The sequence below is a fragment of the Rousettus aegyptiacus genome, unplaced genomic scaffold (assembly GCF_014176215.1).
Source record: "Rousettus aegyptiacus isolate mRouAeg1 unplaced genomic scaffold, mRouAeg1.p scaffold_m13_p_4, whole genome shotgun sequence".
Lineage (NCBI taxonomy): Eukaryota > Metazoa > Chordata > Mammalia > Chiroptera > Pteropodidae > Rousettus > Rousettus aegyptiacus.
The window spans coordinates 86,560,004-86,578,344 of NW_023416307.1; the positions used below are offsets into that span (position 1 = coordinate 86,560,004).

Consider the following 18,341-nt stretch of genomic DNA (forward strand, 5'->3'; position numbering starts at 1 on the left):
GAACGAAGGTATTGAGGGATAAAAAATATTTTGTAGATGAGAAAGCGGATGTAAAAAAAGGAAGTTACCCCCAAACAGTTGGCTAAAAAGTAACATAGTTAAAATTTGAACTATATAATTTCTTCCTGATCTCCAAATGCACAGTTTTCTCCTATGCCAGCTCTACCTCAAAGAAATGTGAAGTCATTTATAACAATGGATATCAGCTGATTTTAAAAACTTAAATGGAAGGAAAAGGAAGAGGAAAATAACTTTGAAGAAAATAATCCTCTGAAAGACATTAGGGTAATGATAATTTCTGGGTTTTGTATTTTCTGTGAAAAGGGGTAATTAAATCTATGGTAGATGGTGAAGGAGACACATGAATTTAAAACATGCTAACACTGTGGGCCTTAGATATAGCCTGTAAGAGTAAATAAAATTTCAATCAAGACTATGACTTTTGGATGAGATTGATTCCAACCAATGATGAGCACATACCTCCAAAAGCATATGGGAATTATGTAACATCAAGGTATGGTTCTATGAAACATACTCTGTGCATGTGGCTTGTGGAGTCAACATTCCTTTATTTAATTGCACTCGACTAATGTATAGATCAGAAAGCATGTACATCAAACACTGTGTCTTAAAAGACTTATGAAAGAAAACAGGGATTTTCTTGTTGCTCTTAGTCTGCTGATTAGTTTATGGCATCAAAGAGACAATCTAACCTACCACATCTTCCAGCTGAACACATTCAGCTTCTAATCATGCTCCAAGTCTCAATTTAAAAACAGAGCGTTATAAGTGAGCAATCTCTTCTGAATCATATTTAGGTAATCTATGCTTTGTTAATACTTACATGTCCACCTTGAGACTAGTGTAAGAGAGACGAATAGAAAAAAGAAATTTAGTATAGATTCCTTAATTCAACAAACATCATTAAAAAAAAATACTAAATATATGCCCAACATTATCTTAGGAAGAGAGGATTAAGAAAATAAAGGTATGTTGAATGTTGTCCAGTAGAGGAAGACAAGTAAAAAAATGCAGTAAAATGTTACAGCTGCAGAGCCAGAAATGTATGGAAGTCAGGAAATTGGCACACATGAAATAAAGTCACTTTAAAAGGAGAGGCAAATGTAAGAAATATTCATTTACAAGTCAATACTTGAGCTAAGACTAGAAAGAGTAGCAGTGTCCTTGGAGCACAATTTGGGGGGAGGGGAAGCAAAAGAGTTCAGAGGACCAAACTAAGATGCTTCAACACGGAGAACTGAAATAGCAAAGAGTTTGACCCAGTTTGTAATTTGAGAGACATACAAGCAGTTAGATTGACTGGGGCATAGGTCACAAGATGGGGCATGATGAATTATGTCTGGAAACAAACCGGCAGGGCATTCAAAGTCACATCAAGAAATTTTCACCTTTTTCTATAGGAAGATATTGAAGGCCTTTAAGCAAGACAATGACATAACATCATATAAATATAGATTCAAGTTGGTGAGACAAAAATGTTACTTTATCAGGTAAATTAGGAAGTAGAATTGCATCATTTAACTGCAAAATAAGTATTTCTTCTCCCCCTAAAAGAAACAGAAAACAGAATTGATGCCAGTTATTAAGTATTGAACATTGTTCCTACTGCAACAAGGAACTTCCAATTTTTTTTCTTTTGGTTCTTTGTGTGCCTATTTTCAAGGGAATATAACCCAAATCTCCACATCTTATCATATAAAATCAGTACAGGTGACTCACTTATCTCAAAACCAGAGGGAAATATAATAAAGACAGAAATATTTAGTTCCTTGAATTAATCAGCTGAGCTAGTTGAGTAAAAAAAGTTTAGTTTGAAATTTCAAACTATATTTTGTTTAATATTGTAATCACAAAGAAGCAGGTATTTAGATGTTTTGTTTTTGTTTTCATTTTTTTCAGGAAATCATGTAGAGAAAAATTTGAAGTTCATGCATCTTTCTCAAAGAAAGATGCCATCAGGTGCAGCTGCCTTTTTTCAAAAGCCAAGGCAAATCACTTATAAAAGTAGTGCAATAGAGTGTTAAAAGCAACCTACCAGTGAACACACTATGCCCCTTAGTAAAGTACTGTCCATTCTTCCCATCAAGAGCTAGTCTATTTCCTTGACTCCTATATCTGACTGCCTACATGGCTTGTTTATGGGCAATGAAGTGTCACAGAAGTGATGTTTTGAAACTTGTGAGCTCAGGTCTTCAGCGTCTACTATCTATCTTGGAATCCAATTCACACATGGGGAAATTCAGGTTCTTCTGTTAGAGACAGTGGACATATGGAGGGACAGGCCCTGGAAGATGAGAGACCGCAGGCTGAAAAAAAAATCCCCATGGAGGACCATGGCATTCCAGCTGACAGCAAGCCCCTAAGCCTCACACGTATATGAGGCCAACTTGCATCCAGCAGCTCTAGTTCAGCTGTCTAGCCAAAACTGTGTCAGGCATAGATGAACTATCCCTGCTTTGTCTTGTCAAAATTGGTGTCCCATAGACTCATGAATGATAATATGGCTACAGATTCAAGCCATTAAGATTTGGGGTGGTTTATTATGCAGGCATAGATAAACAGTACAAGTGGTAACATGCTTCATGTTACCTTTTCAGAGAAAAATCCCAGTGGCAGACCATGCTCCATGTAGAAGATATCTGGGAGCTCAATTAGTACAAAAATGGCATAGCCTGTGGGACACAGAGAAAAAACCACAGTATCAGGCCCTGTACACAGCAGGATACACAAGAAGTCAATGCACGAAGAGCTGCAGGTGACCGATGGTCTTTTCAACATTCACACCAAAAAGCACAGGCAACAGCAGTGCAGCTCCGACAGTGATGTATGTGTGCCACAGACAAATGAAACCAGACCAAGCAGGAATCTTGGCAAGAGACAGATATTAGAAAATCAACTGAAAGCACTGCATTTGTTTTTCTTTAGATGTGTATGTCAACTATAATGTAATATATATATATTTTTAATCTTCCCTTGAGGAAGCAAAACAAATTAATAAATAAAATCCTGCCCCATTTTTTTTGCTATTATAACTACCTAATGATGTTTTAGAAGTTTTGTTTATTCTTTCTGTGAAAACTAGTCAGAATATGTTTCTCTTATTTCTTTTTTAAAGCTTCAATGCAAAACTTTTATTATAATATATCACACATTATAATATTAAAATACTATCTCCCCTAAAGCTGTGTCATATTGTGTCACATGGAAACTTACTTCGATTGTTTGGAGCTCCCCAATGTGTAATCATTTCATCATGCTAAAAATTTAAAAAGTTGATATATTAGATATTTTTAAAGTGCTAAATTATAAATTTTCAAATATGTACAAGACACTAATAAAATGTCATGACTCTACTGAACACTTACCAAACTCAGTTGACCCAAACAAAGTAAATTATAAAGTTTTATTAATTTTCCACGATAACTTTCATTCTTATTTTAATCCTTTTCTGGCTTCAAAATAATGGAAATTTGATCTTAAACAAAAACTACATCTATTAGTTTCCTGTTACTGTATTTTTTCTCTAAATAAAATCCTCTTCCCCGATTTTAGTTAAGCTACCGACAAAATAATAATTTTGTTTTTTATGCAGTGGCTTTGTATTTCAGGACTATGTAAACAAGGTGGATTGATTAATTTAAGTCACCGATAATTAAATAGCCAGAAAGGTGGTCTTCAGATAATCTGCCAAGTAAACATTACGGCATCATTGCAAGGAAGTAGCCCCAAAAATATCATCACAACAGAGTTGGGATGCTAGTGATCTGACTTTAATTCCAAGTACTCAGCCAGAGTTACAGACCAAATACAAATAACTCAGACATTTTTTGATGTAAAAAATATTTTGTAATTATCGTATTGTTCTCATTAACTGAATGTAGTCAGCTGCTTATGTTATTAAGAGTTTTAAGGTTTTGACATAGTAGTGACCTTTGATAAAAAGATGTTTTTGTCCCTTAAAAAAATCCAAGATCTTTAAGGCATTTCTGTTTGAAATTTTAGACCCTAAAATACCACCACAATTTTGTACAATACTTAAACATTTTCGTCTGAATTTTACTATATTGTACTTTCTTGAAGATTTCCTTAATGCATATTCCAGCTCTTTGGAGATTTTCAAAGTCCGTTTAACAGCCTATCTTATTTATTTATTACCAACTTCCCTTATAATTTACTAATGAGTCTATCATGACCCTGGAGTTCTGTTAGTCTTGGTGCTTTTTAATATCTTTATCACATATATTGAAATAATTCTGTTAATTTTTACATATTTTACAAGCTCTTCTTTTGTGTAGCTGGATGTTAAATATGTTATATAACTCTTATTTGCATCTATATCTTTCTTCATTACAAGTATCTTAGACCTTCTACAGATCTCATGTGCCTAACAATTTTCAGAGAAAAAGAACCTAGTTTAGCTTCCCATGGTATTATCCTTTCTTATAATTTGCTTTATGAGTATATTTGAATACAATTTAATTCTATAATATATGCTTTATCTCTCTCACACGGTATATTGTGCTTATGCTTAACTTTCTTCTATCTGAGAAGGAATTAATTTTTCTAATCTAAATATATTTCTCATAAAATCACAGCCGACAACAAAAAATTTCATTTAAAAGCTACCTTCCTTTCTTTCCTTTTTTTTTTTTTTTTTTTTTTTTTGTGGAAAAATACTCCACTCAAACTCTTTATCCAACTGCCTAAAACATTTAGCGGTACTAATCTATCTTCTTTGCTCCTTGGTTTTGATTGGTAGAATAACAAAAGTAGGTCATAGAGGATTCCAGAAAGTGCATCTTACTTTCATATGTCCAAAGTATTCCTAATATAGGATTATCGTATTCAGTAAATAAAAGTACAGAATGCCCATTTAAATTTAAATTTCATGTACAATTAACTGTTTAGTATAAATATGTCCAAATTATGTGGTTTATCTTAATTTTAAATTTAAACGAATGCCCTGTAATTTATCACACAAACCCTACCTTAATGAAATGTCTTTCTCTTTAGCTTTTGTCCCAAATCTTGAGTTAGAATCTTCTGAGAACATTATTAGTTTCATCTCCAGAAGCAAAAATAATAAAGGGGGTAGTACGTTTCATTTTAATTTTTACGTACTTGACTTTGTATGCACTTAGGACTGGGAGTTCAGGAACAGCCTAGCATAGCCACCAACATTGCTTATCTTATGAATGAGGAGCATAAGACCTCTATTATTTTGTGAGCTCCCTTGGAATTAACTCATTCATTCAAATTATAAGCAGTGCACACCTACTCTCTGACAAGAATTGTAATATCAAGGATTTCAAAAAGTACCAGCTATATCTTGTCCACTAGAAATTTCAAGTCTAGTAAATGGAAGGAAAAAGGTATAAAAATGTGCCCTTTTTATTGACTTTAGTACCTGTACCTGTGTCTTCTGATTGAGCCATGCTTACCTATAAATTATGCTCTCAGTTTTGAAAACAGCCTATGCTATAACAGTGTAGGTGCATACATGTATATATTTCTTTATAGTCAACAAAAAGGTAAGTGTGAGCCTTGGAAGAAAAATATGCTGATGAAATAGAAAATTTGGATTCATAAAAGATATTTTGATAGAACTATAGAAAAGATCTAATTATCATTTTCTGAAACTTACTTTGCTTAAGCTCTCCAAATGTTGGACTATTGAAGTTCAGTCCTCATATGTTTCTTCTCTATAATTAGTTTCTCAGTTAGAGATCCTTAAAGTGTGTCTGGAAATCCCAGGGCATCCCTGAGACATTTTGAGGGAATACAAAAGGTCAAAACCATTTTTATAATAATAATAATAATAATAATAATAATAATAATAATGCCACTTCCTTTTAACTTTCTCATTCTCTCAAAGTTACACAGTTGGATTTTCCAAAGGCAACATGAATGTGGCAAATGATACCTCAACAGATTGAAAACTGAAGCATATATGATAATCCACCTATCTTTTAGTAAGGAATCCATTGACAAGATGTGTATAAATTTAAACAATACCTTTTTTATTACTACTTATTATTTGTTTTAGAATACATAACTATTTTTATAAAAGCCTCATTCATATAAACAACTTATTTTATTATTTTTAAATGAAATAATTTGTTTTGAGAATTTTTGTTTTAATATCAAATACGATATATATTACTAGATAAAGTCCACATAATCAAAAGTTCTTCAGAGGCCTGAATAATTTCTTAAGAGTGTGAAGGAATCCTGAAACCAAAAAGTTTGAGGGCCTGTCCTAGAAACTCACATAGCTTTAGATACCATCCTCCTTATACTTGTGACATCAAAATTTATACATTCAAGTGTAGTCACTTTCTGCATCAAAACCTTTCAATGGCTTTCCTACACATACAGAATCAAATCCAAACCCTTCTTTGTGACCCACTAAGTCATAGGAAATTTAGCCTCTGCCTTAGTCTCCAATCTCAGTATGTGTCACTTCCTGTTCTCTCTGCTTGGGCCATATGGGCCATCTAAGCGCTTCTTCGAATATGTCAAGAACATCTCAAAGTCATGGAAATACTATTACCTAATATTCTTCCCTAAAAGACTTGCCCTTTTACTTTACTCAGGTATCTACATAAACTTTCCCTTTAGAAAGATTTCTCTGACAACCCATTACGATAAGCAGCCTCAGTCACTCCACCATCTTGCCCTACTTTACATTTCTTCATTGTCTTATCATAACCTGAAATAAAATAAGTGAAAATATAACTAATGTTTGTTTATACTGGATGTTCACAAGCTACTGAGGATAAGAAGGTGTCCATTTTCATTCATTACTTTATTCTCAATACCTTTAAAATCTGTGACACATTATAAGCCTACAGATATCATTTGTAATTTTTTTTTTGTATAGTGAATGTATTTGTGAATAACATATACTTTATTTTTATAGCTTTTTCCATTGAATAACATTTCTCTGAAGTAAATTCCTTCACTCTGAAAATTCGAGAAGAGAATTTTCTATATCTGTATATATAGAGAGAAAACGTTAATAGTATTGGTAACTTATCCCAAAAATAGAGTAATTGAATTTTTGTCTTTAGCACAGCAAAGGAATTTCTTCTAAACTGTCTCAAAATAAAGGCACATTCAGTGTCTTTTATTTTCAATGCATTTTGTAGATCAGAAATAAACAGAACGATCAAAAGGAAAATAATATTATGTAAACCAAGATCTAATAGAGTAACAATAAAACATTTTAATGTTTGACATTATCAACATTAGTTCTAAGCTATGTCTTAAGCTTCAAAATATTTCATTCATTCAATGGTGAATTAGGTGCTAATTACTATGGGCTAGGGACTAGGGGAGAAAAATTCAAATTAATTTTGGCCACCAATTTAAAAAACAAAGTCTATCAGCCAAGTGGATTCAAAAGTTTTGCAGGGTGAACATAGTGAGTTTGGTTAAGGACACAGTAGAATTAAAGTGACTGGAATATTGAGCAGAAAATATTCCACAGGATGGTAACGTTAGGGTGGACATTCAGAACTAGAGAAATAAATTTTGCATTCACTTTCTTAAGAGTAGATGCCACTAAAGTGGCAGAGGTTACTTAAAAGAAATGGTAAACTGAAAAGTTCTCACTTATTAAGATTCTCGTGCCCAGGAACCTTGCTTTATAGAGCATTCTAAATGGAGAAGATTTTGCAATGTAGAACCACTGAAGATGACCTTCTCTCTAAGATGTGCTTGAAATGCTTACTGTAGACTTTCTCTACACAAATGTAATAATTCCAAAACCTATCATTTATATGATTTTTTGAAGTCTAGAAATGAATTATTATAGTAAATTTATTGTACTTAGACCTCTTAACAAACATTATTATTGTTTCTGTTTAATTCAAAATTTCAAAAATCTGAGAGATAAGGTCACAGATAGGTCATTGAAGTTTAATTCATCTCCTTTTTGAAAGAATATAGTGTTAATGCTTTTGATTGAAATAATGTGGATTTCTTCATGCACTGCAATTCAAATTATTTCTAATTGTTCAATATGACTTTCTTGGAAACTCTGTTTCATAATCAATCTCCCCATTCCAAAGCTATCTTTCTCAACTGAGATAAGTGCTAAGAATTACGATGGCTATCTGACTCTCTGGGAATATTTCTAGCAAAATTCACTCATAATATTTGAATAGGCTATTAATTTTTTAAGATACCTCAAAAATAGAGTATCAGTTTTTATGATAGATATTATAATTACATTTAAGCATGTAGGATAATTTAACATTCATTTTCTGCAAAATCAAAATTGCAAGAGCATGAGAACAAAAATTCATTTGAGAAAAAGTAGAATTTTATTTTTTTATTTTTTTCTACTTATTGATTTGCTAATATTTTATAGAGAACCATAATTTCATAGCATGAATACCTTCAAGCTTTTTTTTTTTTTTTTAAGAGATACTCCTTCATGCCTTGTCAGAAATTTATGGTTGCCACTGCATGGAGATTGCTGAAAGCAAAATGAAAGAGTTCCATCAAATGGTTATATAGAGCCACAGAAGTTCATATTTCACTAATACAAAGGAGAAAAGAATTTCTTCAAAATTGAGTTCAGTCATACATTTTTAACTGAAATTTCTAAATGTTATGCCATTTAACATCTCAAAACACTATATATCTTTTAAACCTCATTAACCAATTTTTCTCTAGTATTATTACACTGTAACAGAATTAGTGTCTAATTACATTTTGTTTTTTTGTTTTTATATTATAAAACCAATATTTCATAATATTCTGCCCATAAAGTTTGGGATTAAAAATGCATGGCTATAATCTTAATTTGTATAATTGTCTGTTTAAATTATGTAGCAGGTATACCACAAGTCACACTAACCTAAGTATTGGATAATGCTGAAATTCAGAAAACAGATGGTTAAAAATAGTGCCTTATAAATACAAAGAAAACTCAACTCAGGGGGTTTGAAAAAAATAAAATCAGTTATAAAATGTAAGTATCAGTTAACTTGTTTCCTTTGATGTACTAAATTAAGTTTTTTTTACAATACCTTATCAATTTCTATCATCCTTATAAAGGTAAACCACTCATATATCTCTCCTATGAGTTGTAGTAGATCAAAGGGCTACAGGTTCTTTTCCATTACAGAAAAGAGTCATGGCTTATTTTAAAGCTATAAATGCTACTTATAAATGCAGATTACAGTTAAGATTTGTTTCTTAATTTATCAAGCAGTAGTTAATTTGAACAACCATTTACAGTGTTTCATTAACCAAACTTTTCTGACTGTATGCAGTGTTTCCCACATCGTGTAGGAATAATTGGAATAATTATTATTGGGAAAATGTTAAATGATATATTTTCTATATTAAATCTATAAAGTATTACTTAAACATAGAATTAGGGACAGTGTGTATGATTCAGAACATGGGTTTTGGCATCAGAGACATTGGATATGAATCAAATCTCTGCCACTTTTTTTTGCTGTTTAATCTCAAGCAATTATATCTTCATGTATATAAGAAGAGGAAAATACTACTACTGATGTGGATGTTGTAGAAATTAAATGATATACTTTATATTAAGGACTTAAATATGTAGTTGACTTTCATTAAAATAAATAATACTTATTGGGAGAAGAATCCATTATTTTGTCTTGATATTAGTAGGTGAAAGTGGTAGAGAATTTTATATACAAATTCATTGGATTAAAGAGTTTAAAAAATGTAAACTAAGAAAACGAAATAAAAGAAGACAGATACTGTTATCATAACAATATGATCATACTTTTTTGTCTGCGAACTTCCTCCAATCAAGTTCATCTTTAGACCTTGCATTTCCATTTCTACAAGAAGCCACGAAGAGTTTCACATAGTCACACTTCTTTCTCTCCTTGTATCCTTGCATAAGCAATAAGCAAAGCTGGTTTGAATTCTCACACAACATCAAGAACAAACTTTCCTGTTAACATGGTAATAAAATTAACACTGAAAATGGAGAGAGTACATTTAGTACATTTACTAAAATAAAAACAAGTGGGGAATGTAGGTATAGGGGACATACGAATGATTTGTACTCTACTTACATATTTTCTGTGTTTGAAATTATTCCAAATGAAATATAAGTAAACGTAAAGGAAAAACTAAAACCTCTTTTAGCTAACCTAAAAGTAAATGAATTTACCACCAAAAGATCCTCACTCCAGAAAAAAAATCTCCTGATATTATTTCTTCTGCAAGATGAAAAATAAACATGGAAGGAAATTTGGAGATGCAAAAAAAAAAAAAAAAAAAAAAAAAAGTTGAGCAAAGAGCCTGATAAGAATGTGGATAAATCTAAAGACATACAGTATGTGTGAAACAACAATATTTAATGTGAAAAGAAGGAAAATATAGGGTTATAACATGAGATGACAATCAGTAAAATGTGACAGATGATTTAGTTTTAAAAAGTTCTAAGGTCTGTGTGTTACACAAATGTGAGAAGAGATAGTGATTAACATAGACTTTAAAGTAAATATACCTGCTAAAATTTTATAGTAACTAATAAAAGAGTACAGAGGGGGTATGGAATTAAAAAACTTAAAAAAACTTAATGTAAAGGTTGCAGAAAAATTGGAGTAATGAGGCAGAGGAAGAATATAAAAAACAAGAAATGATGGTAATGAATCCTAAAAAAAATCAATGCATTAACTTTCCAGTTAAAGCTTAAATGAAACTTTAAAAGTATTTGTTCAATGTTATTTTTGAGATTTGTTTGATGGATGTATATATAGGTTTACTACAGTAACCTATAGACTAAATTTTATTCATCCATTCATCCTCTTTTTCTATCTCCTAACAATAGTTCAAAGCACATCCGGGATTTTCCTGTACATCTGTGTTAAATGGACTCAAGTAAAATCACAAGCTTTTTAGAGAATGGGTATACTAATTACCCTAAATGTTAACAAATCAATTATTTAAATAGCATTCCTCAAGAAAATCTGATAAAGCATCTTTCTTCACACATACACACACACACACACACATGCACAATTCCTGGACTGCTTCTAAGTGTCCCTATAAAAGGAAGAGTGAGAATTATTCGGGGTTTTATGTTTTATTCAATTGGAATAATCTCCTCTACAGTACCTTGAATCGTAACTCTTTTTCAAAAAAAAAAAAAAAAAAAAAAACTTTAAACCTTAAATAAGACAACATTATATAGTTTTGCTCTAATTAGGTTGCTATGACATTGTGTTAGTGTGTATATGTGACTGATATGTATGTATGTATGTATGTGAATGGTCTACTATATGCAGGTTGTACAAACATGGTGTAATAAGGACCCACTGCCTTAGCAAACAGAATCTGATAATTGTAAGTTTAAAAAGGTGGTGTTCAGATATACCTTCATACTTGCCTACATTACAACATTTATTCCTACTTGTCCAAAATTTATAACTTGACATATCTTGTATAGGAGGCAGCTGAGCCTTAGGCACGATAACCATAAAATTTGTTCTACAAATCAGGATATTTTTGAAAGTAAAATGGACATCAAGAATATACCAGGACTTATCCTTAGGCAACCTATGTGTCAAAAAGATACTCCTCTGGTTTTAATAGTGAAAAATATATCATGAGTTGTCCTGTAGTTTAGCTCTAATGCCTGGGAGGTGCTGTGCCTGTCTTTCACAAAGCTAGAAGGATTGTTGGGCTCTCTTTCCATACATTGTGATTATTAAGAAAGTGACATTTGTCAAAATGAGCAAAGACCTGCTGCCATAGATGATGACCTAAGAAGACAATGAAACCAATTGTTGAAATTGGCTAAGAACCAGAGGGATAATGAAGATCAGAAGAAAGAAGTTTTATTTCCTTAATTCCTCATCCACATTTTCAATTTCACAACACATTTCATACCGGCCAGCAGTTGTTTAGGTGGAACTCAAGCTGTTTTCTTTTGTTCTGAACCTTCATGTAACTTAAGACCTTTTAAGTGAACTTTAACACAAAGTACCTCATGCACTGCCACTACATACCTAATTTAATCTATTATTTGAGCTCCCTTTTAACACATTTAGCCTTCATTTTTCCCCTTTTCCAGGTTAATTACTTTTAGTAATAGAAAAGGTGAACATGTATTGAAAATTTCTACCTTCTGGGACATATTAAAGTGCCTAAGGGAACTCAAGTGAACTTGAGATCCTGGAAGGCAAAATGGATTCCCATCAATATATTTCAGTGTTTTACCATCTTTCCATATGGCATGAAGAGTTTGCATAATATTCCAGCTTATTTTTCTAGAAAATTAAAATAACGCTAATTAAAATAAATCATTGAATTATGTTTAATGCGCAGTCTGCCTTCTTAAGCCAATACAGAACCATAACTCTTTCCCCAGGTAGCTTATTTAAAGTATCTTTACCAAAAAGACAGATTTCAGATAAATGTCTGATATTGGAAAATGACAATTTTTTTGTGTGTGATGTAACACCCCAGCTAGGCATCAATATTTGAAATATACTAATATAGTTTTTATGCTAAATCTCATTTATGTATTGTTCATGAATAGATTCAATATTTTAGTACAAAGACTTTAAACATAAAGTGCAACTGAGTTCTGATATCACACTTTTCTAGAGTTTCATACTGCAAAATAAAGTTGTTCATCTAAAAGCACAGTCTGTCCCAAGCAGATGCATTCCATTAAAAAAAAAAAATTTTACATGAATTTTCTTCTTTTAATTCTCTGATAGCTTAATGTATGAATCTATTTTTAGATGTAGTAATCAGCCAAACTAATAAAATCGGGGGTATTTTTGTTATTATAATAGTTGAAATGCTGCTCATTTTTAGGTACCCAGTAATGACTATTGTGTCTTACTTGAACCACATGGTATATTTACTAGCTATGTGATCTTGGGAAAATCAACAACTGCAAGAAGTTATTCTCTCATCTTTACTGCCAATCTAACCAGTTAAGAAGGAAATCAAGGTTATGTGTGTGAAATTCCTATAAAAACTGAAAGTATGAGATAAGAATAGATTTTTAAGCTTGAGAAGACAAAATATTTGTGATTATTAATAGTGAAATATCATGACATAGATTAAGAATGGCTTCTTTGGTTGGAAGCCATCTTCTAGATCTTTATTCTCAGGTTGTGTGAAATTTGAAAATGTCTTAGATAAAAACTGCTGCCTAACTTATCACCTGGTTTTCTTCCAATGCAAGGAACTAAGAGCCTTTCAACAAATGGATTATGTGCACCATCTGTCCATTTTGTGTTGCGTAATAAATTTTATATGAAAAATATCTTTTCCCTCCTACACCAGAACACAAGAAATTTGATATCTTTCTTGGTCTCATGTATAACTTAGTGTTTAATATAAGCTATCGGTGTAAAATGTAGTTATACATAAACTATAATTTAATTTGAAAATCACAAAATCTGTCATCACTCTATCAATAAAGGATTAAAAATATTTCTGAGGTAGAAATTTAAAACTATTTTTGGATGTCTGTCTTTCTGCAACTTTAACTATGTATGTAGAACAACTGCAAACTCTAAATTTTGTTAAATGTATTTTAAATAAATATGATATGCAAGCATATGCATATTTTATATCAATTTTGCATATAAATTCCTCTAAACTTTTAAAATTTAAAACATCTTTAAAAAGTACATTTTTATATGTAACCATTTTTAATTTGGTCAACATAAAAATATAAATTTGAAAATAATCATGAAACAGTTAAGAAAAAAATTACATAGTGATATTTTTATCCCATTCCAATGTAAATATGTAAAGTCACAGACAGGGAGCCCAGGATCGGAATATAAAAGATTTAGAGGCTATGAGTACATAGAAAAATACAATGCATTAGCGCACAGTTTGATATTAGTTCAAGTTATTGAATACCCACAATGTGCTAGTTGCCCATTATACACTTCATTTAAATGTGAACAAGGTATGATTTCTAATGGAGGAAAATGGAGATTACAAAAGTTATGCAGTTTTCCAGAATAACACTACCTGAATTTTTCTTTCTTTCTTTTCTTTCTTTTTTTTTTTTTTTTTTAGGAATTTAGGCATTTGTTTATTTAGCTATTTATTTTACTTATATAAAAAAAATGCTCGAATATTTAATAAATAAAACACTCAGGAACAAATACCCTGATTCATGACTGCAGAGCAAAATCAAATCTATCTGGTATCAGCAAAATGCATACCATGCAGTAGGTTATCAATAAATCCTTACTGAATTAATTCAAAACTAATTTGAAGAAAATACAGCCTGTCAAAATTTATATTTTTCATTTTATCAAGTTTTGTTGTGCGTAAACCCAAGACTTGTATTAAAAAGTTGTTTCTCTTGCAGGGAGATATATATATATATATATATATAATGTAATAAATCACATTTTAATATACTGAGACTATATTTACGGTTTTCCTTTAAACGTCATTTTGACCTTAATGATATAGCTAAATATTTTATTCTGCAAGCATCATATAGTTTATAATTGCTAAAATATGCTACTTCCTAGAACTATAACAAATAATTCATTACACACAAAGGCTTTGTTTTAGAGAGAATAGATATTGGCCATCATTCTAATTTATGTCTCTTAAAAGAGTGGTTGACTACCTCTAGCTAGATATAAAATATAATTTAATCTTGATGAATTCAGATTCCTTGTTTGGCAAAAATTGTATTTTTACTAATTAATTAAAATAGAAATGAAAGGGTCCTGGAAAAAACAGCTTTCTAATTGAGCGATTGAGCTTTGAATCAGTCTAAAACTACTTCATCAGAAGAGAACTGATGATTTCATAATACCAAGTGGGCTATAGTGCTGAAAGAGAGTAAACTGGGAACAATATTGCATTCTTAAAATTTTAATCAAGGAGCAAAATGTCTACACATATGCCACTTTGAGATTCTTTTTAAAATTCCTCTACCTTTGTTTTTAATTGTCCTAAATTAATTCTCCCCAATGATAAGTTCCCCCTTGCTCCTCTCTTATTCTTTCCCCTGAACCCATAGGTCCTGTATCCATTTATGGAGTTCATCTAATAATTTGGGGCTCTTTTCCAAACATCCCCAAGTTTCAGGATGCATTTCGAGTGATATTTTAGAATAAATTTATACTTTAAAAGAAGCATATGAGTTTAAAAGTTCAAGGTGTACCATGTCTGTTTTATTCCCGGCAAGATATTTATATCAAATTTTTACATTATAAATTTATGAAAGCTATAATTTCAACAACCTACATGTCTATACTTTTAAGATGGCAATTATAGTTAAGTCTATTCCAACACTCTTCTCCAAGTGATTACATGCATTGCTATGCATTGACAACAGAAAGTTACTTCAGCATCTTCCTTTAGAATCTTGATAGGTAATAGTTAATCATAAATATAAAACTATGCTTTGAATTTTTTTAAAAAACATTTTGTGAACATACATTCAAAGTGAGTATCTAGTCAGTATAGAAATCAGTTAGATAGATACGGTCAGGAACAGGAGCAAAACATTTGCAATTTATATAATATGGCTTTCAATCTAGTAGGCCCAACTCACTGCGTTCCATGACCCTGAGGAAATCAAGCTGTTTGAAGGTCATGAATGCTCATTTAAAGCCTCTGGGAGAGTGACAAGAAGTTTCCAGCTATGTCAAGAGAAGTAATATCTCCAGCTGAGTGGATAAATCCCCTTCATCGGTGGAGAAGGAATTGTTCATTTTGAGCCTATGCTCTGATTCAAGGATAAGAGGACAGACAGAGCTACCACTGCTACATTTACAAAGCAGGCGGTAATAGATGTTCGGGTCCTATAAATTTATCTTAAACAGCCCAATGATCCTCAACACAATGATAAAATCCAAATCCCTTTCCACCGCCTTCTTGTTTGACCTCATCTGGTACCTCTCTCCTCTGGACCCACTCAGTCCCAGGCATGCTAAGTTGATATTTTATTAATTTTTGAAGACACTTTTATTTTTTTTCAAATCTACAAGTGTCTAAAGATGTCCAACTGGAATCAAGTTTCAAAGCATTTTCCAGAATTTCTTGAATATTAATGAAAAATTACAATACATATAAAGAATATATGAGAGATTAATAATCATTGACCAACAACAAACAAAAAAACTAAATCTCAGGAAATAAGTGCACCAAGTTTCAACAAAACAACTCAAGTGAAAAACTAATTTATCTCATTGAGAATTGACTATAATGCAGTCAAAGATTAAAATGTTGGAAACAAGTTTTCTTCTATTCTGCCAACCTTTAAGAACATATTTATGAACTTTTCTGGAATACAAAAGCTTCAGCAACCAGCATTCTTATCCACTTTTGTTTTCCAAAACAATGTAAATATGAGGAAGAAAATCTTTAAATTTATTCATAAATAGAAATCAGAAAACCACATGAAATTGGGTTGTAGTTTTATACTGAGAATTTCCTTGATTTGATTTTCTCAAAGAAGCAGAAACCATCATTCTCTCCATGTTTCACAGATTGTCTTTGGTATTCAGAAAGTTTAGAAAGATGTAAGACATTTTATGTTAGATATAAGTAAAAAGATGTTTTCAGGGCAGTAACAAATCTGTGATTAGCATCTGGGTATAAAGCAAAAAGTCTTCTGTTAAGTGAAAAGAAAATAGTAAACCATAACATTTAGGGAACTGGGAACCAAGTATTGCACTTCCTGAATTAAATTGCTCTTCTTTCTTTCCAAGCTAACAGAAATATCATACCGTGCTCTAACCCCCAAAGAAGGCGAGAGACAAAACGAGCATATTTAAAAGAAGGAGTTTTCAGTCCCCAGGCCAGGGACCTGGAGTGCACCTGTCCATGGCCTATTGGGAACCTGGCCGCACAGCAGGAGGTTGGAGTGGCTGATAAGTGAGCGAAGCTTCATATGCATTTGCAGTATCTCCCCAGCCCCAGCGCTAGCATCACAGCCTCAGCTCCACCTCAGATCATTAGGCATAAGATTCTCACAGGACCACCATTCCCTGGTGCCCAAAAGGTTGGGGACCTCTGCTTAAAAGTATGGACAGCTAAACACCATAAGTTTGATATGGAAGAAAACAAGTTTGGTAGCTTTCTGAGCTAAGTATACTTAGAAGTATTATTTTATATGCAAGTAAGGATGCAAAAAAAGATTTCTAATTTCTCACCATAGGCATCCAACATGATTTCAGGTGTGTCATCTCAGATATAAAATCAGAAATTTACAATCTAAAGAAAAGCTTGAAACTTTTATGGTCAGGTTATCGGGATTAGGGAAGATTGGTGCTCCATGTTCCTGTTGTAATTGCTCTCATAGAAAGAATCTAAATTTACAAGACTCTTCACAAAATTCTGATTATTTTTTTCACATTGAGCATGACATTGTGGTTGCTTTGAGTTGGCAACGGCACTGTTAGTACAAAGCCTTGAAAGTGAACCCCGAGCTGTATCATGAGAAGTCCAATGATCTCATCCACACAGCTCCTGTTTGAAGTAAAAATTTTCATTTTTAGTTACTTACAGGACATCTTCATTTATTTATGATACCATACACTTGTCTTAATTTCCTCTAATTACCCTTAATATCAGAGGTTGTAATATTTTTAGAAGTGGCATTATTTACCTTTGCCTTTCTTTTTTAGCTGTTAAATTTCCAGACCCATGAAAAAGAATGTTTAAGATTATATCTGTTGAAATACCTGCTTTTCACTTACCTTAAAATATAATAAGTCCAATTTAAGTATGATTTGGATAAGTAGTTATTTTGAGAAAAAATTTTTACTCAGACTAATGTAAGGCATCATAGATAAATGAGAATATCCAGTGAATTTACTTCAAGTTGGATTCGTAGGCCATATTTTTGAAAAAATCTGGAAAAGTCAATTTCATAAATAAAACTTGTTAAAAAATGACAATCCTTGAAAAATAAAATTATTCATTTATATAAAATACTTTTTAAAAAGTATGCAATAGGTATCAACTATATAGTGACAGAAAGAGATTTGACTTTGCGTGGTGAACAACAGTGTAATTGACAGGTGGTATATTATCAAATTGTACACTTGAAACCTATATAATTCTATTAACCAATGTCATTCTGATAAACTTAATAAAAAATTCTGCAGTGATACAATTAATAATGCATAAAAGCAATGTATTCATTAAACAATGGATATAACAAATAAGTACAGATAAAATATTATGCTAAATTCATTGTTTTTTGACACATTTCATGTAGTAGAATAATTATCTGAATCACGTTTATTATCAAAACACCTGACTACCTGTAAATTATTTACTTAAAAATTAGTAATCTCTAG

The 18,341-nt window shown here is 31.6% G+C and overlaps 1 protein-coding gene and 1 long non-coding RNA gene across 11 annotated transcripts in view; both read right to left on the reverse strand.

The window, feature by feature from the left end:
- Positions 1-18,341, reverse strand: part of ROBO2 (roundabout guidance receptor 2) — a 1,504,157-nt gene that overhangs the window by 1,414,002 nt on the left and 71,814 nt on the right. The gene's annotated exons all lie outside the window — the stretch shown is intronic.
- On the reverse strand, positions 2,542-10,190 carry LOC107514380. Its single transcript, XR_004950627.1, has 2 exons — positions 9,800-10,190; positions 2,542-5,782 (listed from the first exon to the last, which is right to left on the reverse strand). It is a non-coding gene; the product is annotated as an uncharacterized LOC107514380 (long non-coding RNA).